Source organism: Carcharodon carcharias, chromosome 20, assembly GCF_017639515.1.
Source record: "Carcharodon carcharias isolate sCarCar2 chromosome 20, sCarCar2.pri, whole genome shotgun sequence".
Taxonomy (NCBI): domain Eukaryota; kingdom Metazoa; phylum Chordata; class Chondrichthyes; order Lamniformes; family Lamnidae; genus Carcharodon; species Carcharodon carcharias.
Genome location: NC_054486.1, coordinates 80,983,947 through 81,006,963, shown reverse-complemented (window position 1 = coordinate 81,006,963; position 23,017 = coordinate 80,983,947).

Sequence of the window (23,017 nt, the reverse complement as noted above, 5' to 3'; positions counted from 1 at the left end):
TAAAGGGATGACAATGAGAAAGGGGATAGGAAATACAGAACTGAAGGTGTTGTATCTGAATACACGCCAGTATACGAAATAAGGTAAATGAGCTTGTGGCACAGATTGAAATTGACAGGTATGATGTGGTGGGCATCACAGAGACATGGCTGCAAGGGGATCAGGACTGGGAGCTAAATATCCAAGGATATGCATCCTGTCAAAAAGATAGGCAGGTTGGCAGAGGGGGTGGGGTTGCTTTGTTAGTAAGAAATGAAATGAAATCGATAGCAAGAAGCGATGTAGGGTCAGATGATGTAGAATCTGTGTGGGTAGAGTTGAGGAACCGCAAAGGTAAAAAAACCATAACTGGAGTTATGTACAGGCCTCCAAACAGTAGTCAGGATGTGGGGCACAAGAAACACCAGGAGATAGAAAAGGCGTTTAAGAAAGCAAGGTTACAGTGATCATGGCGGATTTCAATATGCAGATAGACTGGGAAAATCAGGCTGGTAGTGGATCCCAAGAAAAGGAATTTGTGGAATGTCTACGAGATGGCTTTTTGGAGCAGCTTGTGGTGAAGCCCACTAGGGAACAGGCAATTCTAGATTTAATGATGTGTAATGAGGCAGAGTTGATAAGGGAGCTTAAGGTGAAGGAACCCTTAGGAGGAAGTGACCATAATATGATAGAACTTACCCTGCAATTTGAGAGGAAAAAGCTGGAATCAGATGTAACGGTATTACAGTTGAATAAAGGCAACTACAGAGGCATGAGGGAGGAGTTGGCCAGAATTGACTGGGAGATGAGCCTAGCAGGAAAGACAGTGGAACAGCAATGGCAGGAGTCTCTGGGAGTAATTTGGGAGACATAGCAAAAATTCATCCCTAGGAAGAAGAAGCATACTAAAGGGAAGACGAGGCAACCATGGCTGACACGGGAAGTCAGGGACAGCATAAAAGCTAAAGAGAAAGCATACAATACAGCGAAGAGCAGTGGGAAACCATGGGATTGGGAAGCCTACAAAGACCAACAGAGGACAGCTAAAAAAGAAATAAGGAGGGAGAAGATTAAGGAGGGTAAACTAGCCAGTAATATAAAAGAAGATTGCAAGAGTTTTTTTAGATATATAAAGAGTAAAGAGAGAGGAAAAAGTGGACATTGGGCCGCTGGAAAATGACACTGGAGAAGTAGTAGTGGGGAACAAAGAAATGGCGGAGGAACTGAATAGGTACTTTGCATCAGTCTTCACGATGGAAGACACGAGTGACATCCCCAAAGTTCAAGAGAGTCGGGGCGGCAGAGGTGAGTATGGTGGCCATTACCAAGGAGAAGGTGCTAGGAAAACTGAAAGGTCTGAAGGTGGATAAATCACCTGGACCAGATGGATTACACCCCAGAGTTCTGAAGGAGATAGCTGAAGAGATAATGGAGGCGTTAGTGGTGATCTTTCAGGAATTACTGGAGTCAGGGAGGGTCCCAGAGGACTGGAAAATCGCTAATGTAACCCCCCTGTTTAAGAAGGGAGTGAGGCAAAAGACAGGAAATTACAGGCCGATTAGCCTGACCTTGGTCGTTGGTAAGATTTTAGAGTCCATTATTAAGGATGAGATTTCAGACTACTTGAAAGTGCATGGTAAAATAGGGCAAAGTCAGCATGGTTTCATCAAGGGGAGGTCATGCCTGACAAGTTTGTTAGAATTCTTTGAGGAGGTAATGAGTAGGTTAGACAAAGGAGAGCCAATGGATGTTATCTACTTGGACTTCCAGAAGGCCTTTGACAAGGTGCCACACAAGAGGCTGCTCAGTAAGATAAGAGCCCATGGTATTAGAGGCAAGGTACTAGCATAGATAGAAGATTGGCTGTCTGGCAGGAGGCAGAGAGTGGGGATAAGGGGGTCCTTCTCAGGATGGCAGCCGGTGACTAGTGGAATTCCACAGGGGTCAGTGTTGGGACCACAACTTTTCACTTTATACATTAATGATCTAGATGAAGGAACTGAGGGCATTCTGGCTAAGTTTGCAGATAATACAAAGATAGGTGGAGGACAGGTAGTATTGAAGAGGCGGAGAGTCTGCAGAAGGATTTAGACATGTTAGGAGAATGGGCAAAGAAGTGGTAGATGGAATACACCATGTGGAAGTGTGAGGTTATGCACTTTGGTAGGAAGAATAGAGGCATAGACTATTTTTTAAATGGGGAAAGAATTCAGAAATCTGGAGTGCAAAGGGACTTGGGAGTCCTAGTCCAGGATTCTCTTAAGGTTAACTTGAAGGTTGAGTCAGTAGTTAGGAAGGCAAATGCAATGTTGGCATTTATTTCGAGAGGGCTAGAATATAAAAGCAGGGATGTGCTGCTGAGGCTTCATAAGGCTCTGGTCAGATCACATTTAGAATTTTGTGAGCAATTTTGGGCCCCGTATCTCAGGAAGGATGGGCTGGCCATGGAGAGGGTCCAGAGGAGGTTCACGAGAATGATCCCAGGAATGAAAGGCTTAACATATGAGGAACGTTTGAAGACTCTGGGTCTATAATTGTTGGAGTTTAGAAGGATGAGGGGGGATCTGATTGAAACTTACAGAATACTGAAAGGCCTGGATAGAGTGGATGTAGGGAAGATGTTTCCATTAGTAGGAGAGACTAGGACCCGAGGGCACAGCCTCAGAGTAAAGGAAAGACATTTTAGAACAGAGATGAGGAGAAACTTATTTAGTCAGAGAGTGGTGAATCTATGGAATTCATTGACACAGAAGGCTGTGGAGGCCAGGTCATTGAGTGCATTTAAGACTGAGATAGGTTCTTGATTGGAAAAGGGATCAAAGGTTATGGGGAGAAGGCGGGAGAATGGGGTTGAGAAACTTATCAGCCATGATTGAATGGCGGAGCAGACTCGATGGGCCAAATAGCCTAATTTCTGCTCCTATGTCTTATGGTCTTATGATTGTATGCTAATGGACCAAAGACATAACTTGTATAGAAATAAAGCCACATCAATTATAGTTCAGTAGTACGGGGCTGTACAGATCAGTAGTAGTCAGGACTGGGGTGTTGTGGGTGTGTGGAGGGGGGTGGGTAATTGGCATGTGATTCAAGGGAGGGCATTAAATGTGCCATAATCAGTGGGCTAAGATTTTTATCTGGATCCTACTCCTCCTATAAAAGCTCATTTGCCGATTCCTTTTTGGAATAGCCTCCAAAAAACCAATGCCTCATACGACTAGGCAGAACTTGTACAGATCTTAATCTGCCGACTCATACATACAACAGGCGTCCGACAGGTTCCTATTTGTCTTTAAGGATCAGCAACCTTAAGTAATAAGAAGAGCCATTTAAAAAAAAAATCAGAAACTTAAGAGCCAACATGTTACTCAAATGCCAATAATAATGAAAAACAAGACAGACACTTACCAACAACATTTTAAAGGATTTTACAAAAGTGTTTTTAATTGAATCATACTTTCTCACAAATATAATCATAAAGGTTTAAGAAAACGAAACAAATTATTTAACTACTTTCCAAATGGAATTAATAGATTGAGATTGGGAGCCGCAGATGAGTCCCTGTTGAGCTGCATATGCTCCAGAACCTCAGGTTGCAGACCCCTGGTTAAGCTAAACAGTCTTATGATAGTGCAGAAAGGCAGGCTGTTTGCCTATTTACAGGACAGGGAAAAGGCCATTCTCGGTAAACTTTATTTTCCTTGTGGAGCTTGGAGGAGAAAAAATATTTCCTCAGTCTCAAGAAGGAAGATTTAGGCCTTATGTCCCATGGAATTCACCCCACTGTTACATGATATCCTCCAAAACTCGCTTTCTGCAACTTGTCCCTAGTACCACAAGCCTTCCTTTGGTGTCCAGTTGTATCCTGATGCCTGAAATTCTGTTCCCAACCACAGGCCTGCAGCTGAGGCCTGGCAGTTAGGATCACTTGGCATCACGCGACTGGGGAGGTGGTTCCACTGGCACTCACTTTCCACCCAACATGCCCATATCCTGCTTCCCATTAAAATCAGGGCTTTAGTATCTTTTAAGCTCGATGGATGCTGCACAGTGTAATCATGTGCTTTTGGCACGTCCTGTTCATATATTTCAGTTTGAATGCAGTGTGAACATAAAAAGAACACAAGAAATTGTGGCCTTAACTCCACTTTGCTGCCTGCCCCTCATACATTGACTCCCTTGTCAATCAAAAATCTGTTTCACTCAGCTTTGAATATATTCAATGACCGAGCCTCCTCTGGTCGCTGGGGAAGAGAATTTCAAACACTCAAGACCTTCTGAGAAATGTAATTCCTCCTTATCTGCTTCTTAAATGGAAGACGCCTTAATTTGAAACTGTGCTCCCTAGTTCTAGATTTCCCTATGAGGGGAAACATCCTCTCAGCATTTACCCTGTCAAGTCCCCTCAAAACCTTATATGTTTCAATAGATCACCTCTCAATCTTCTAAACTCCAATGAATATAGCGAGTGTACTCAAAGTGCTCTCACATAAGCAGGTGGGCTTTACTTTAAGCAATGCAGTGATGGAGAGAAACTGTTACTTTCTTCTTTCATTAAAGGCATGCAGAAACACATAGAAATCTCCCTTAGGCAAGTCAGATTTTTGCGCCTGCGCTGATTGTTAATTGAAGTGTCTGTAAATTTGTAACAAAAACGAAAATGCTGGAAAAACTCAGCAGGTCTGACAGTATCTGTGGAGAGAGAAACAGAGTGGACATTTTGAGTCAGTATGACCCTTCGGACTCTGTTTCTCTCTCCACAGACGCTGTCAGACCTGCTGCGTTTTTCCAGCATTTTCTGTTTTTGTTTCAGAATTCTAGCATCCACAGCATTTTGCCTTTACCTGTAATTTTGTGTTGGAAACAGGGGTACACAGCCTCTGCAGTGAGCAGTGGTCTGCTTTTAACTTATGAGGCAGTGTACACAACTGGTTTCAAATTGATTTGTCAAGTTTCACAATGGATTAGATGTTCACTTCTACCAGATCTAAAATGGGCCATCATTCTCACCACAACACTGCTATAACCTTGGGGCAACGTTATCCCCCCATTGTGGGGGAAGCGCAGGACCAGGCTTGGGCAGCCAGGCTTCCAATTGGCGACCCGGATGGGGGCAGCCGCCATTTTATGTGGGTGGGCCAATTAAAACTCTCCCAGCATGATGTCTGCCAGTAAGCGCTATGTGCTCTCTGTCTGGGCGGGTGGGGGTTCCTTCAGCTGGGACTGTGCTCTTTCGTGCATGCACGCAGAAGAGCACATAGATCTCCCCGAGGCAAAGTGCTGCCTCACGGAGATCGGCTCACATTTTAAACTTTAAATAAAGCTGAGGAAAAAATTTCCGTGCCATGTCTCCTCATGTGACATTGTTACATGAGTTGAAACATGTCGATAACTTTTATTTTAAAATATTGTGAGATTTTTAAGCCCTCATGAAACCTCATCCCGCCCGTGGGTGAGGTTTCATGCTTTTTCAGAAGCCCGCCCCGGCTCCTGGCCTGCCCACCAACCTTAAGATTGGACAGGCAGGTCCACTAATGACTTCAACTACTTTGTTAATGGCTTCAATAGGCCATTGACAGGTTGGCGGGTGCGCAGTTGACTCGGGTGCGTGCCCGCTGAACTGAAAGTCTAAATGCCATGCCGTGACATTGGGACGCACGCCTGATGTCACCCTGCATCATTTTATGTGGCTGGCCTCTTCCTACCATGTAGTCGTTTAGAATAGGGTCTGGTTGGAGAAGCACACATGTGTTAGTGCTCCGTTACTTGTGTTAATAAACAGCATGTGCTTCATCTTATATTGGTCTCTGCGTCTGCAGTTTCTTGTTTACCAACTCACTCACTAGTAGATAGGTGTGCAATCATGTTACCTGAGCAAAGTGACCCGACAGGGAAGGGACGTAACATTGGGAGTCCAGCATTCATAATTAACTTAAGCTAATACGGGCAGTTGAGTATTTAAAAGACTGAATAACAGAGGCATCCGGTGTCAGTGGGGATTGTAACCCTGGGCGTGGAGAAGAGAGCAGGAAAGAAGAAGCCTGAGGCTTTGAAGTAAGCTGACTTAAATTAACTAAAATTAAATAAACTTTAAATAAACTGCAGCTCTTTTGAGGCTTTAAATAAGCTTCACTTTAAATCTTAAAGCATTAGTATGAATAAACTTAAACTTACCTGCAGGACCATCTAGACAAACTATCCTGAGAGATACCACACAGCATTGGGAGGACTAAAAGGAAATGGAATGGTTAGCATATTAGCAATATTATAGTGTTACCCAAGGCATGAGAAAATGGTGACGGCTAGATGTAGAGCAGGAAGTAATTGTGACAATCATTAAAGGTGTAGTTTTAATTGAATTGACTTGTTGGCAGTGGGTGGGGGTAGGGGATCTCAGGTGTGGACATGTGCAACAATGGATCAGGAACCTGATCGTTACTGGAATGGACTTGTCCATCCTTCTTAACCTCAGCCACAGCATTAGCATCCTACTTTCAGGTTTGCTAACCAATCGCAGAATGACAATTTGCACCTGTCAATGGAAGGACTTATATTTAGAAGAAGCCTGGCAGGGATCAGAATGGCTGTATCCAACACCATTTCTGAAGACTACAGGAGAAGGAAGATGGAAGTGAGATGTGGGAAGGCTGTAACCCCAGCTCTCTGACTATTCTCTGGAGGTGATGGGAAGGCAGTGAGTACTTGAAGATATCGATTTTTTCCCACGGACGGTAGGAAGAGGCCAGCCGCATAAACTAAACAGGTGTGGCTGGTAGTTTTTGAAGCACATGCCAACAGGGGTGTGGTCCCTGAACATGGACACAATGCTACAAGATGTTCAATAAGGTCATAAGGGCAGGAAAAGTGAGTGGCATACTCTCACACTCTGAATTCCCCAGGATTCCATTACAAAGCACTCCTCAGGCCAATGCACCAATCATTCCTCTCTCTTAAGACACCTCCTCACATCCCCATCTGGATACCCAACACTCATACTCAACCTTCTCTAAGTGCCATCATGCACCCACCCCTCAGAGTCACCCTCCATGAAAGTTATCATTCCATCCTTTTCACATGTTTCATGTCTCATGCTCATAGCTCTCTGCTTCCTCTCCTTGCAAAAGAACACCAAGGTGAGGCAGACAACCAGCAGCTAGCCCTGCAGTCATAGCCACCCTGACCACTGTGAAGTAGGAGGTATTGGATAGCAGCAGGTCAGCACAGTCAATGGGCAAAGGGGATGGCCAAATTCTGTTCTTTGCAGACAGAAAGAACACGTACATACACTGACCTGTTTCAGCTAAACAAAATAAGTGACAGCCATTTGTTGACTCATTCCTTAAGGCCTTGACCAATCAGGGTCAAGCTGCTTGGTTTAAATTTCAAACCATGCTTGGCAGTTACCTGTCAATCACCACCTGTGGTGCATTCTCCATGGCAATGCCACTAGCCAACCAATCAGCACTCTCTTCACATACAGTATAAATTGTTGTTTTCCCCTTTATATCTGTATTCTTGTGAGTGTCCTGATGAGTGCAAGACGAAAAGCTTAGACGTTTCTCTTTTTTCAGAAGTTAGAATTACTAAAAAATAGTGCTGGAGAAATTAATGAGACTGAAATCTGATAAATCCCCAGGGCCTGATAATCTACATTCCAGTGTTCTAAGAGAGGTGGCCATGGAAATAGTGGATGCGTTGGTTATCATCTTCCAAAATTCTATAGATTCTGGAACAGTCCTGGCAGACTGGAGAGTGGCAAAAGTAACTCCACTATTAAAAAATGGAAGGAGGGAGAAAACAGGGAATTTCAGACCAGTTAGCCTAACATCAGTAGTAGGGAAAATGCTAGAGTCTATTATAAAGGATGAGATAAAAGGGCACTTAGAAAATATCAGCGGGATTAGACAAAATCAACATGATTTATGAAAGGGAAATCATGTTTGACAAACCTACTGGAGTTCTTTGAGGACATAACTAGCAGAATAGATAAGGGACAACCAGTAGATGTGGTGTATTTGGATTTTCAGAAAGCTTTCGATAAAGTTAAACATAAGAGCTTGGTGTGCAAAATTAATGCACATGGGATTGGGGGTAATATATTGGAATGGATTGAGAATTGGTTAACAGACAGGAAACAGAGAGTTGGAATAAATGGGTCTTTTTCAGAGTGGCAGGTAGTGACTAGTGGGGTACCACAGGGATCAGTGCTTGGGCCCCAGCTATTCACAATGTATATCAATGATTTGAATAAGGGAACCAAATATAATATTTCCAAGTTTGCTGATGACACAAAACTAGATGAGAATGTGAGCAGTGAGGAGGGTGTTAAGAGGCTTCAAGGCAATTTAAACAAATTAAGTGGGAAAATACACGGCGGATGCAGTATAACGCGGATAAGTGTGAAGTTATCCACTTCAGTGGGGAAAAACAGAATGTTTATTTAAATGATGATAGATTGGGAGATGTTGATGTACAAAGGGACCTGAGTGTCCTTGTACACCAGTCACTGAAAGCAAGCATGCAGGTACAGCAAGCAGTTAGGAAGGCAAATGGTGTGTTGGTCTTCATTGTAAGAAAATTTAAGTACAGGAGCAAGGATGTCTTACTACAGCTGTACAGTACCATGCCTGGAGTATTGTGCGCAGTTTTGGTCCCCTTACCTAAGAAAGGATATACTTGCCATCGAGGGAGTGCAGTGAAGGTTCACCAGACTGATTCCTGGGATGGTAGGATTGTCATATGAGGACAGACTGCGTGGACAAGGCCTGTATTCACTGGAGTTTAGAAGAATGAATGGTGATCTTATTGAAACATATAAAATTCTGACAGGGCGGAAAAGACTGGATGCATGGATATTTGCTCTGTCTGGGGGGTTTGCGGGGGGGAGGGGGCGTGTCTAGAACAAGGGGTCACAGTCTCAGAGTATGGGATAGGCCATTTAGGACTGAGATGAGGAGAAATGTTTTTGCTCAGAGGGTGGTGAACTTGTGGAATTATCTACCACAGAAGGCTGTGGAGGCCAAGTCACTGAATATACTTAGGAAGGAAATAAATAGATTTCTTGACTCTAAAGGCATCAAAGGCTATGCGGAGAGAGCAGGAGTATGGCATTGAAATAGAAGACCAGCCATGATCATATTGAATGGTGGAGCAGACTCAAAGGGCCAAATGATCTACTCCTGCTCCTATTTTCTATGTTTCTATGCTGTCACCACTAACTGAAATGTCAAGAGCTGCAAAATGTAAGACTTTGCAGGTCAGGGGCTGAGAATGAAGAGGGTCATTCTGGAGTAGCAACAGAAAAGATGTGAAGTTATGTAAGCATTTTCAGTTGCACTGCATACCCTCGGTGAGAGATTGGAGGAGCCAAGCCCTACTTTGAACGCCATGATGTCCCAGGCCTTTGCACTGGTGTCCACTTCCATGGAAAGAGTGGCTACCTGCATGAAGCATCAGACATAGCAGGCAAATCGAGTGCATGCTGGGCCTGAACAATGGCTTGCAGGCTCATTCTACTGATTTAAGCAGGGTGCTGGAACGCCATTCTGGTGAAGGGTCATTGACCTGAAATGTTAATGTGGTCTCTTACTACAGGCGCTGCTTGACCTGCTAAGCATTTCCAGCATTTTTTGTTTTTATTGGAGGAAACCCTCCCCTTAGCTGTTCAGCACCTCACTGAAGTGCAGCAAAGTGCTTGCCCTGGTCTTGGTTAGCAGAGTGATGCAGGTGGACCACAAGAGGCAAGATGGAGAAATGGAAAATGGAAGCAGGAATTCTTCTCAAGGGGCATTCTTCGGAGCAGGCCTCACAGGTTCAAAATCCCAAACGATGTCAGCCATGGTCCAATGAGAGCAGCTGAGGAATTGAGTGCATACTGAGAGTTTGGTGAGTGCGTGAGTTTAAAGTGTTAATCTTGTTCTTGTAAAATCTAGCCTAGTCTGTAATTAGCAGTAACTGGAAAGTACAGTGTAAGAAGACTCAGGAAGGATTTTCCAGCCCTGTTGTGGTGGGACCCGCAGCACGAGATTCAACGGCCCAGCCAAAAGTCCATTGACTTTCGGTGAAACCAGAAGATCCCAGTAGTGGGTGGGGCTGGAAAATCCTGCCCTAAATTTCTTTCTTTCTTCCAGCCTTAGACAGGTAAACACACTCTGCTGAGAGAGCTGAGTAGTTAATTAGCTAACTAGTTGAAATTAGTTTCTCTAGCCCCAATTCAGTTTTCTATAAATTCGAGGTTCTTTAGTGCAGCAAAGGCAAATGGGTGCAGCTGAGGAACTGAGTGCAAACTGAGAGTTTGGTGAGTAGGGGAATTCGGTGAGGAGAGAGGGTATGGAGACCTTTGTTTCCTTTTGCTTTTCCTATCTTTCCACCCTATAGGAATTGGTTATTACTCTACCACTGGGAAAGGAACTAACCTATTTGGTGAGTATCTGGTAAGCCGTTAAGGTCTGCTCCAGTCCCAAGGTTTAAAATAGTTTTACAAACTCATGGCAAAGTTAATAAAATATATTAAAAAATTAACAGAAATAAATGAAGAATATAATTAAGTGATTAATTAAAAGACATTAAGGATGGTAAGACAGGTGATGTGTCAAGGCCACACCATGTGGGAGCTCCTGGATGCCAGTGTGATCCAAGACAAACGTGTCTGCAGTCAGTGTTTTCAGCTCAATGAGCTTCAGCTCAGAGTCATTGAGTTGGAGGCTGAGCTGCAGACACTGCAACACATCAGGGAGAGGGAAAGTTGTCTGGTTGTTTTGTACCAGAGGCAGTCACACCACTTAGGAAAAGATCTTCTGATTTAGTCAGTGGTCAGGGAGAGGAGGGTGTGACTGCGAGTGAGGCAAGTAAGGGGACACAGGAGTGCAGGAGTGTAAGCCACTGCACTTATCTGAGAGGCTTTAGGTTCTCTCAGCTTGCTTGGATGGGAATAGAGGCTGAAAAGTAGATGAGCAAACTGACCATGGCACCATGGTACAGGAACCTATTCAAATAGGGGGAGCAAAAAGGAATATATTGGCAGCGGAGTATAGTATAGTGAGAGGGATTGATGCTGTTCTCTGCAACGAAGAGCGAGAGGCCAGATGGCTATGTTGCCTGCCTGGTGCCAGGGTTCAGGGCATCTGCTCAGGCTAGAGAGGGACAGTGGGAGGGGGAGAATCCAGTTGTCATGTCCATGAAGGAACCAATGACATAGGAAAGGGGTTTTGCATAGAGAGTATGATGAGCTAGGCACTAAATTAAAAAGCAGAGCCTCAGAGGTTATAATCTCTGGATTAGTACCTGAGCCACATGCAAATTGGCATAGGGTACATAAAATTAGAGAGATGAATATGTGGCTCAACGACTAGTGTAGGAGAAGTGGGTTCCAGTTTGCAGGACACTGGCACCAGCACTGGGGAAAATGGGCCTATACAGTTGGGACTGTCTACACCTGAACCATGCTGGGACCAGCATTCTTACCAATTATTAACAAAGGAAGTAGAGAGGGTTTTAAATTAAATTGTATGGCAAGGGATCAAATGTGGATAGATGTGGCATATCAAAGAATAGAGACAAGGGAAGGGAGGAAGGTATTAAGATGGGAAATGATAAACAGACCCTGGAGGAAGCGACAAAAAGTACATGTCCAAGAGTAAATCAACAGATAAGGCTAGAGGTTACAATAATAATAAAAGGACAAAACTTAAGGCTCTGTCTCTGAATTCATGTCGCATTTGAAACAAAATAGATGAACTGATAGTGCAAATAGGGATTAATGAGTACAACCAAATAGCAATTACAGGGACATGACTACAGGATGGCATAGAATAAGACCTGAATATTGAAGGGTATGCAACTTTTTGGAATAATAGGAAGTTAGGAAAAGTTGGAGGGGTAGTTCTGTTAATTAAAGATGGACATTAGCACAAGAGACAGGGGTGACCTAAGTTTAGGAAACTAAGATATAGAAGTGGTTTGGGTAGAGATGAGGAATGATAAAGGCAAGCAATCACTGTGGGAGTGTCATACAGGCCCCTTAACAGTAATCACAGTATGACCGGGTATCAAAGAAGAAATTGTGGGAGGTGTCAGAAAGGTATGGCAGTTATCATGGAGGGTGTTTAATCTACATATAGACTGGAATAATCAGATGGGCAAAGGTAGCATAGATGATGAATTCATATAATGTTTTCTGGATAATTTCTTAGATTAGCACATTCTGGAGCCAACCAGGGAGCTAGACTAGACCTGGTATGGTGCAGTTGGATAAGATTAATTAATGACCTCATAGTGAAGGCACCCCTAGGTAACAGTGATCATAGTATGATTGAATTTTATATTCAGTTGAGGGAGAGAAGAGTGCATCTAAGACTAGTATTTTAAATTTAAACAAGGGCAACGAGAAGGCCATGAAAGCAGAACTAGTGAAAGTGAACTGACACTTGAGCATAAGGGATAGGTCAATAGAGATGCAGTGGCAGACATTTAGAAGGATATTTCAGAATACGCAGAATAGATACATTGCAATGAGAAAGAAAAATTCCCAGAGGAAGACCCACCATCCATGGGTAACAATAAAAGTTAAAGATAGTATCAAATCTAAAGAAAAATCATATAATTGTGCAAAGATGTGTGGCCATTCAGAGTATTGGGCAGAATATAAAAAACAGCAAAGAATGACTGAAAGATTGATAAGGCAAGAAAAATTTGAGTACGAGAGATAGCTTGCTAGAAATATAAGGGCAGATAGTAAGAGTTTCTATAGACATTTAAAAAAGAGAAGAGTTAACAAAGTGAGCATTAGTTCTATAGAGAGTGAGTTTGGGGAGTTAATAATGGGAAATAAAGAAATGGCAGCTGAATTAAACAGATATTTTGCATCAGTCTTCACTGTAGAAGATAAGTAACACCCCAGAAATAGGTGTAAATCAGGAATTGGAAGGGAGGGAGGAACTGAAGAAAATTAAAATCACCAGGGAAGTGGTATTTAGCAAATTGTCGGAGCTGCGAGTTGACAAGTCTCAGGCTTCTGATGGATTTCATCCTAGGGTCTTAAAAGAAGTGGCTGGTGAGACAATTGATGCGTTGGTTTTAATTTTCCAAAATTCACTAGATTCGCGGAAGGTTCCATTAGATTGTAAAATAGCTAATGTAACTCCTTCATTCAAAAAGGCAGGGGGTGTGGTGGGGGGAGGGGGGAGACAGAAACCAGGAAACAATTGACCAGATAGCTTAACAGCTATCAGAGGGAATATGTTCAAAGTGATTACTAAAGATGTTATAACAGGGCACTTAGATAAATTCAAGGCAATCAGGCAGTGTCAGCATGGTTTTGTGAAAGGGAAATCATGTTTAACCAATATATTGGAGTTCATTGAAGAAGTAACAGGTGCTGTAGAAAGAAGGGGATCTGGTGGATGTGTTGTACTTAGAGTTTCAGATGATATTTTGATAAGGTGTCTCATCAAAGGTTATTGCAGAAAATAGAAGCTCATGGAGTAGGGGTAACATGTTGGCATGGGTAGAAGATTGGCTATCTAAGAGAGAGTAGGCATAAATACATCATTTTCTGGTTGGCAGAATGAGATGAGTGATGTGCCACAGGGATCAGTGTTGGTGCCTCAAATCTTTACAATTTATATCAATGATTTTGATGAAGGGACCATTGGTCTGGTTGCTAAATTTGCTGATTACACAAAGATAGAAGGAAAGTAAGTTGTGAAGAGGACATAAGGAGGCTACAAAAGGATATAGATAGATTCAGTGAGTGGGCAAAGATCTGGCTAATGGAATATAATGTGGGAAAATGTGTGATTATTCATTTTGGCAGGACGAATAAAAAAGAGGCATATTATTTAAATGGTGAGGGATTGTAGAGCTCTGACATGCAGAGGGGTCTGGATGTCCTAGTGCATGAGTTGCAAAAGGTTAGTATTTAGGTATAGCAGGTAATTAGCAAAGCTAATAGAATGCCATTGTTTATTGCAAGGGAATTGAATACAAGAGTAGAAAGCTTCAGTAATACAGGGCATTGGTGAGACCACATCAGGAGCACTGTGTGCAGTATTGGTCACCTTATTTAAGGAAAGATGTAAATGCATTGGAAGCAGTTCAGAGAAGGTTTACTAGATTAATACCTGGAATGGGCGGGTTGTCTTCTGAGGAAAGGCTCGACAGATTCAGCTTGTTTCCAATGGCCTTTAGAAGAATAAGAAGCGACTTGATTGAAACATATAAGATCCTGAGGGGTCTTGACAGGGTGGACGTGGAGAGGTTGTTTCCTCTTGTGGGAGAACCGAACACTAGAGGTCACTGTTTAAAATTAAGAGGTCACCCTTTAAAACAGAGATGAAGAAAAAAAAATTCCCTCCGATGGTCGTGAGGCTTTGGAATTCTCTTCCTCAAAAGGTGATTGAGGCAGAGTCTTTGAATATATTTAAGGCAGAAGTAGGTCTTTTCTTGATAAGCAAGGGTGTGAAAGGTTATTGGGGGTAGGCGTGTGAAGTTGAGTTTGAAATTAGAGCACCATGATCTTACTGAATGGCAGAGCAGACACAAGAGGCTGAGTGGCCTCCTTTGCTAATTTATATGTTCGTATGATCATCTCAGCTGTTAGCAGAGGAGAATGAGCAGCCTGCCTGTTCAAGCCACAGACGTGGCACCGCATAGAGTTGTAGAAAGCATGAAGGGTTCTTGTTTGCATAAGGGAATTCATTTGAGTGTCATGGCAATATCAATGCTGTTATGTCTATGGGAATTTAAATGAATCATGCACTTTATTCAAATTTTATGGCCTAACTTTGCCCCTGTCTCAGCTCATTTGTTGCTGAAACCTCCATTCATGCCTTCATTACCTCAAGACTTGACTATTTCAATCCACTCCTGGCTGGTCTCCCATATTCTACCCTCTGTAAACTTGAGGTTATTTCTGCTGCCTGTCTCTTTACTCACACTAAGTCTTGTTGTCCTATGACCTTTGTGCTCACTGACCTGCATTGTCTCCCGGTCAAGCAACATCTTGTTTTTAAAATTCTTATCCTTGACTTCAAATCCCTCCATGAACTTGCCCCTCACTCTACCTCTGCAATCTCCTGTGATCCAACAATCCTCCGAGATATCTCTGCTCCTCTAATTCTGGCCTCTTGGTCATCTCTAATTTTAATTGATCCACCGTTGGTGACCACGCTTTCACTTGTCTAGGTCCCAAGCCCTGGAATGCCCTCTCTGTACTTCAATTTCCCCCTTAAAGACGCTTCTTAAAACGTACCTCTTTGACCAAGCCTTTTGGCCATCTGACATAACATCTCCTTTATGTGGCTCGGTGGGGCATTTTATTATGTTAAAGGCGCTACATAAATTTAAGTTGTTGTTGAAATGTCCATTATCTTACCATCACCATTGTTGCATCCCAAATTACAAATGGACAATAGCTTTCAAGAGAATGGTATGACCAGAGCAGAGGGGACACAAAGGATGCAAAGGTAATGGAAGGATTTATGGCTGTGGAAACGATTTGTGTTGGGGCCATGTTGGAAGGTGGGTGGGATAGGGGGTAGGGGCAGCACTGGAGTGCAATATGGCTTCACTCACTCTCAGGTTCATTGAACCATGCCTAAATGACTTTGTCGCAAGCTCCTTTGGCAGCCAGGAGAGCAGCTGCCGGAACCCTGGCCATGTTAGGCTGCTGTTCCTCCTCCTCTCCCACCTTAAAGGATGCTGAATGGCCTGCATCTTCCTCCTTCAGCAGCCCCAGTCCTCTATGCAGCGACTGTGGTGCAAAGCACAGCAGACCATTCCCAGTCTTGTGCAGGTGCATACTGAAGGGAACGTCCTTGTGGTTGTGTGGCTCTTGTTGTACCTCTCCTCTGCACCAATAGCAGGTTCATGAAAGGTGTCATCAGACAGGGGATAGCTCTTGTCTCAAAGGAGTCATTTGTTAAATCTGGAGGTGCAAAGATGTGGGAGATGTGACTATTGCGGAATGAAGGCATCCTGGCAGCTTTCAGGACATCTTGCACATCTATACATAAAAACCTTCAGGTGGTCACATACTGGCTGAACATTGATGGAATGGAACTGCTTCTTGTTGATATATACTCCAGGCTGATCTGAAGGTGCCCTGATTATCACATGTGCACAGCCATTGACTCCTTGTACCTGTGGGATCCAGTCACTGCAGCAAATGAGCCAGCCCTCTGTGTCTGACTGGCTTCATCAGTGTCAAAGTGGACAGATGTGGTGGCCTTGGAAAACATTGCACTTATCACCTGAGATAGACACTTGTGGGCAGCAGTTGTGAAACCTTGCAGTGTCACCAGTTGTTATAAACTTGATTTACTGGACAGGTTCCTTATTTGAAACAGGTAACTTTATTGCAGAGCTCATTTGAAGCTACCTGCTTGAACCAGGTCCACGACTAGAAAGCTCTGCCCCGCCTGATTATCCGCACTTAGGGCCCATTCATCAGAATAATCTTGTGACCTCTAATAGGCAGTTGGAATCACTACATTTCTTCCTCCTTTAGTTTTTTTTACATTTCCTATTTACAAAGAATGTTTTAACCCACAATGTATACCTATATACACAGCTCTGGTAATTAAAGATTAAGGGCTGGATTTCATGGCCTCGCCAAAGTGAATGGAGTTTAGAACCGCTCGCTGCATTTTGTGGCCCTGTTCCCACTGCGACGGGGCCATGAAATTCCGGCCTAAGTCTCTGAGGTGGTTTTCTAGTTTGGTTAGAGCAGTGCAGCTCTACCATTTGAGATTCTCCCACTGGATTGACATGATCAGGAACTGCAGCATCAGGTACATCATTAGAGGCAGTTCAGGATATGGCAATTCAACAGAGACATCAAGTATGTCTATTCTAGGTCGATCTGTCACCTCAGGGATTAAAGGTTTGGCATCAATTACAGGCAGAATAGCTGGTTGTTTGAATGTCTCTCTCTCTCTACTCCTTAGATGATTCACATGTTTTTGAACAATCCAGTCTTCCACTTCTACTTGGAATGACAAGGATCCAATTTCAGAGACAATTATACCAGGAATTCTGGGAATGGATCTAGATCCATGCCCAAAATTCCACACGAAAACTGTATCTCCTACAGTAAATCTTCAAGCTTTGCTATGAATATCGTGATTCAATTTTTGATTACTCTGATCCTTCTCTACCTTCCCCTCTAACTTTGGAAACATCAGACTTAACCTTGTATGTAGGTGGCATTTCATCAATAATTCAGACAGAGTTGAACCTGTAATTGCTTGAGGAGTCGTACGATAGTTGAGAAGAAAACAGGAAATTCGAGTTTCTAGAGTGCCTTCGGATAGCCTCTTCATTCCTGATTTGAAAGTTTTCACTGCTCTTTCAGCTAACCCATTTGATGAGGGATGATATGGTGCTGTTTTAATTTGTTTCATTCCATTTAAGCTCATGAATCTTTTTTTTAATTCATTTATGGGATGTGGCCATCGCTGGCTGGACCAACATTTATTGCCCATCTCTAATCTCTGAAATTCTGTACTAATAAAGACAGAACTGTTATCCGAAACAATGGCTTCTGATGGGCTATATATACTAAAACATTGATGCAGCTTTTCTATAGTTGCACTTGATGTTGATGATCTAACTTCATACACATCCATCCACTTAGAATGCACATCGACAATTAATAAAAATATTGTACCTAAAAATGAACATACATAATCTATATGCAGTCTAACCCGGGGTCAACCAGGCCACTTCCATGGATGCAGTGGGGCTGAAAGGGGCAACTTCTGACACTGGAGATAGGGCTTGACCATGCTTTCAATATCACTGTCAATGCCTGGCCACCATGTATAACTTTGCGCAAGCATCTTCATCTTTGATATGCCTGGATGCGCACTGTGAAACTCTGTCAAGTGGTTCTCTTCCTTGTGAAGAGACAATGACTCTTGATCCCCACAATAAGATTCCACCTTGACAACTTAACTCAGTTTTACAGGCATAGAATGGTCTAATCTCTTCAGACACTGGTGAATTTGCCCACCCTTGAAATACAAAGTCTCGAACTTTTGACAAAATTGGATTTCTGTTTGTCTAATTCCTTATTTGTTTCATGCACAGGTGAAGAGTCCAAGAAATTCAGCACAAGCACAACTTCTTGAGGCACTGGAGCATGTACTATGCTATCTGGTAACAGAAGACGACTGAGTGTGTCTGCAAATACAATATCCACATCAGGACAATGCATAAAGGCATACTCATGCGCAGATAATATCAAAGCCCAACAGTGAATTTTTGCTGATGCTATTGGCAGAATGGCTTTATCCTCACTGAATAAACCCATTAATGGTTTATGGTCCAACACAATAGTGAAATGTCATCATGCAGATACTGGTGGAATTTCCTCACTCCAAATATTACTGATAAACCTTTCGTTTCAAGTTGTGAATAACCCTTCCCTGCTGCAGAGAGGGTTCTGGAGATATAGCCGATTGGCCTTTATGATTTGATTTCTGTCTTTTCTTTTTCTGTTTGCTGCAGAGTTTTGCCTTCATTTTGATTTCACAGTTGGGCAAGTTTCTCTCTGGTGAAATTTTAACTTGTTTCAGTTCGGTGGTTGAGCTACCCATGGCTTCATTACCCATTTGCATCTTGGAAAGTTCCATGAATTTTCCTTCCAATGCCTCTTTTGTTTCATTCAACTGATTATTCAATTATTCTGTTTCTTCCTTGTATCTTTTGGCTGCCTCCTGGAACATTGAACATTGTTGAGTTTTCTCTGCCAACTGTTTCTTCAGTTTGTTCAGAATGGCACCAAATTTGTTTTGTTTCTCTTTATGATTTTCCAGGGGATCCTTGCATCCTGTGAAGGCCCTTTGAATCTCCTATCTCATTCCAAAATACACTGCCATATTCCCTTGCCAACTGAGGAGATCTTCCTGTTCTCACTTGAAATATTTCAGACTAGTTGAACTTAATTTTTTGTAACCAGTCTCGGCCCAGAAGACTAGGTCCTTCATCTGTCACTATGATCACTGGAATCTGGGCTCTCTGTTTCCTATGTGGCAATGTCCCTTACCTGTATCGGCTCTCCAGTGTATGTCTTCTACTGAGCCGTGGCTTGCTCTAAATTCAGTGGCTATGTGCCTTAATTTAGTTATTTAAATGTGTGTTCTCCCACTACTGTGGTTGAGGCTCCCATATCTACCTCCCTGACTAGAAGCTCCCCATTCACTTGAATGGTGACGATTATTGGTTTGGATTTTACTGCTTTGATATTGTACAGGGAATATATCAATATCGGCAGCTTCAGGTTCTGTTTTATTATACACTTCAATCATCTTGGTCTGCTGTCTGGTAGGCTGTCTCGATTTCACCCTGCATTGCTTTATTACGTGCCCTTTTTTGTGGCTGTAATGGCATTCTGCCTCCTTGAATCTGCAAGTTTCAGGTACATCGTTAGCTCCACATCTGTAGCAGATTAACTTCGGAGCCCCTGCTGAAATGCTTCCTCTAAGCCTTTTTGTTTTTTGAGCAGTTGAGACTGCCTCCCGCTTTGTGGCTGTCTCTCTGGTTTTCGCACCATGCCAGGTGGTAGGTTCCTGCCCCAGCTGAAGAACGGTGCCATGTTGAACACTCTGTAAAGTCTGCGAGTCCCTCAAAGCACTTTCCACGGCTAGTGCTATTTCCATGGCACGCTTCAAATCAATGTTAACTTCTGCAAGTAAACGACGCTGAATGGCATTGTGAATGGCATAACATGTCATTGAGTGTATCTCCAAAGTCGCAGTGCACAGTCAACTGCTTCAACTTCGCTATCTAAGCTGCGATGGACTTTCCTGGGGCCCTTACTCTGGAGTTAAACTTAAACCTCTGCATTATTACTGCTGGCTTTGGCTGAAAATGTGTCTTCATGAGGTCTACTGATTCATTAAAAGATTTAGAATTGGGCGCGTTCAGGGCTGACAGACTGCGGATGTGGTTATATATCTTGCTACCACAGACACTCAAAAGAATTGCTTTCTGTTTTTCCTCCGCAGTTATTTCATTTGCCATGAAATAAAAACCTAAGCGCTCTACATACTGGCTCCAGTCTTCCATAGATGTGTCATAATAGTCAATTCTGCCGAGGAGCGGCATGACTGGTGTGTATACTTTCCTTACTTTCTTAAGAACTGATGTACTCACATTCACAAGGTGAGGTGCAGCATCAGAGCTATTTTACCCCAGTTGCCAATTGTAATAAACTTGGGGCAGAATTTTTAGGTTGGAGGGTGGGCATAATCGGCAGGTCCAGGATTGGTCAAGGAATGGACCGCTGACCACAATTGGCCCCCGATTGCGATTTCATGCTGGCTGGCCAATTAATAGCAAGCATCATAATCAATCACCTCAACAGATACATGATAAAAGTGCTGTCCATAGATTTTTATTTTCCTTTCATTTAATAATGGAAAACACACCCTGTCCTTGAATGAGGTTTCATGATAAAAGCAAAGACTGCTTGGCCGATTTGCCCGTCCACCAACCGTAAGGTTGGACATACCATGAAAAATCAGAGATAATTGCACCTTTAATTACCTTAATTGGCCTCTTAATTGTCGGCGGGCGCACTTTGGACTTTTGCATGTGCCTGCTGACCAAAATATCGCGCATGATGTCGGGACACTCGCCCAACATCATCTCACACGATTTCGCATCTGATCGGTTCAGGCACCCCCCCTGCTGAGCTAAACATTTTGCTCTTTGATGTACTGGAGAGGTTTCTTACTTGAAACAGATAACTTTATTACACAACTCTTTTAGAAGCTACAAGCTTGAACCAGGTCCACGACTAGAAAGATCCGGCCCCCTGATTACCCGCGCTTAGGGCTCATTCGTCTGAACAATCATGTGACCCCTAATAGGCAGTAGGAAGGGTTATACATTCAATCACTACATCAGTAGATTCTAGGAAGGTGCTGGAAGCAAAGAAATTCAGAGCTGTGCTGATTTTTGATGTGTGCACTGTTATGACATGGCAGATGATAGGTGCCAGGCAGATTAAATTCACAAAGGGAACTTGGCCACACTATCACAACAGTTTTGTATTTTGTATTTTTTGTATTTATTGTGAGTGGATGTATGCACTGAATTCATAAGTAGTAAGTCCACTAAGATCTTTAGGGATTTTTAAAAAAAATTATAATCAAAAGAAAAGATTTCAAGCACATATATAAGATTACAATTACTTAATACTATAACAAATCCTAAAATTCCTAATTAATCGGACTCTAAATTATATACCCTCTTTAAGGCAACAGTCCAAAATAGATTTTAAATTTAAGAAGCAAGCCAACAAGTTATCACAGTATCTATTTGACAGTGGAGTTCCCAAAGGTTTTTCTCCAACTTTAATTACTGGACAGTGCAGATTTACACACGAAGGGCTGGAGGCTTCCCGAAGGCTGTTTCACACACTCTTGTTAGATCTTACATGGCCCCCCAACGTAGCCTTTCATTCTTCTTTATATATATTTCTCTCTAATTAATCTGCAAATTCCATTGTTGCATATGTCTTTGGAAATGCACTTTTCCCAGAATATAAAAACTTTCATCTTGCCAATATTGTCAGTAACGCTTGGGAAAAATAAACAGACTGCATGGCCTTGCTTATCTGGCTAGTTGTAAACATCCTAACATCCCTTTTAAATCCAAACAACTCCTTTACTTATCTAACAAAGCAAATTTCCTTCACATCTTATACGCTAACACAACATCCATGTTTATTGATTAGCATTTCAAGTACACTTCTGCACCTAACTTCTTTTGATAATTTCAGGCTTTCAGTCTCCCTGATTCCAAATGTAATTAAATCACATAGGCTAAACCACCTACATTCACACCCATAAACCCACTTGACAATAAACCAGAATAATACTATGAAAATATGCAGCAAGACCTGGACAATATCCAGGCTTGGGCTGACAAGTGGCAAGTAACATTTGCATCACACAAATGTCAGGCAATGACCGTCTCCAACAAGAGAGAATCTGACCATTGCTCCTCGATGTTCAATGGCATTACCATCACTGAATCCCCATCTATAACATCCTGGGGGTTACCTTTGACCAGAAACAGAACTGGACTAGCCATATAAATACTGTGGCTACAAAAGCAGGTCAGAGGCTAGGAATCATGCGAGAAGTAACTCACCTCCTGACTCCCCAAAGCCTGTCCACCATCTACAAGGCACAAGTCAGAAGTGTGATGGAACAATCTCCATTTGTCTGGATGAGTGCAGCTTCCACAACACTCAAGAAGCTTCACACCATCCAAGACAAATCAGCTCGCTTGATTGGCACCACATACACAAACATTCACCCCCCCCCCCCCATCACTGATGCACAGAAGCAGCAGTGTGTGCCATCTACAAGATGCACTGCAGGAATTCACCAACGTTCCTTCGACAGCACCTTCCAAATCCATGACCATTGGCATCTAGAAGGACAAGGGCAGCGGATAGATGGGAACACCACCATCTAGAAGTTCCCCTCCAAGTCACTCACCATCCTGACTTGGAAATATATCGCTGTTCCTTCGCTGTCGCTGGGTCAAAATCATGGATCTCCCTCCCTAACAGCACTGTGGGTGTACCTACACCACATGGACTCCAGCAGCTCAAGGAGGCAGCTCATCACCACCTTCTCAAGGGCAACAAGGGATGGGAAATAAATGCTGGCCCAGCCACTGAAGCCCACATCACATGAATGAATTAAAAAAATTATACTTTTGTAACAGCACTAGCTGTGAAATATTTAATATATTATGTACAGGTTCATTATTTATTATATTGTTTTCAATGTCCAATTTGAAAACTTAGATTTCAATGTGAAAAGCAACTGGGGTGTTCTTTTTATCAAAAAAAAGCTGGCTGTGAAGGAACCTTAAGTTTATTTACCCACTGACTTAATGAAAGCATGATTCCATGTTCAAATTATAGAAAAAAAGAAATGCACGGTATCGATAACTTATAAGTTCTTGTTATTTTAACTGCAACATGTATACTAGACATAACTTAGGAGCAATA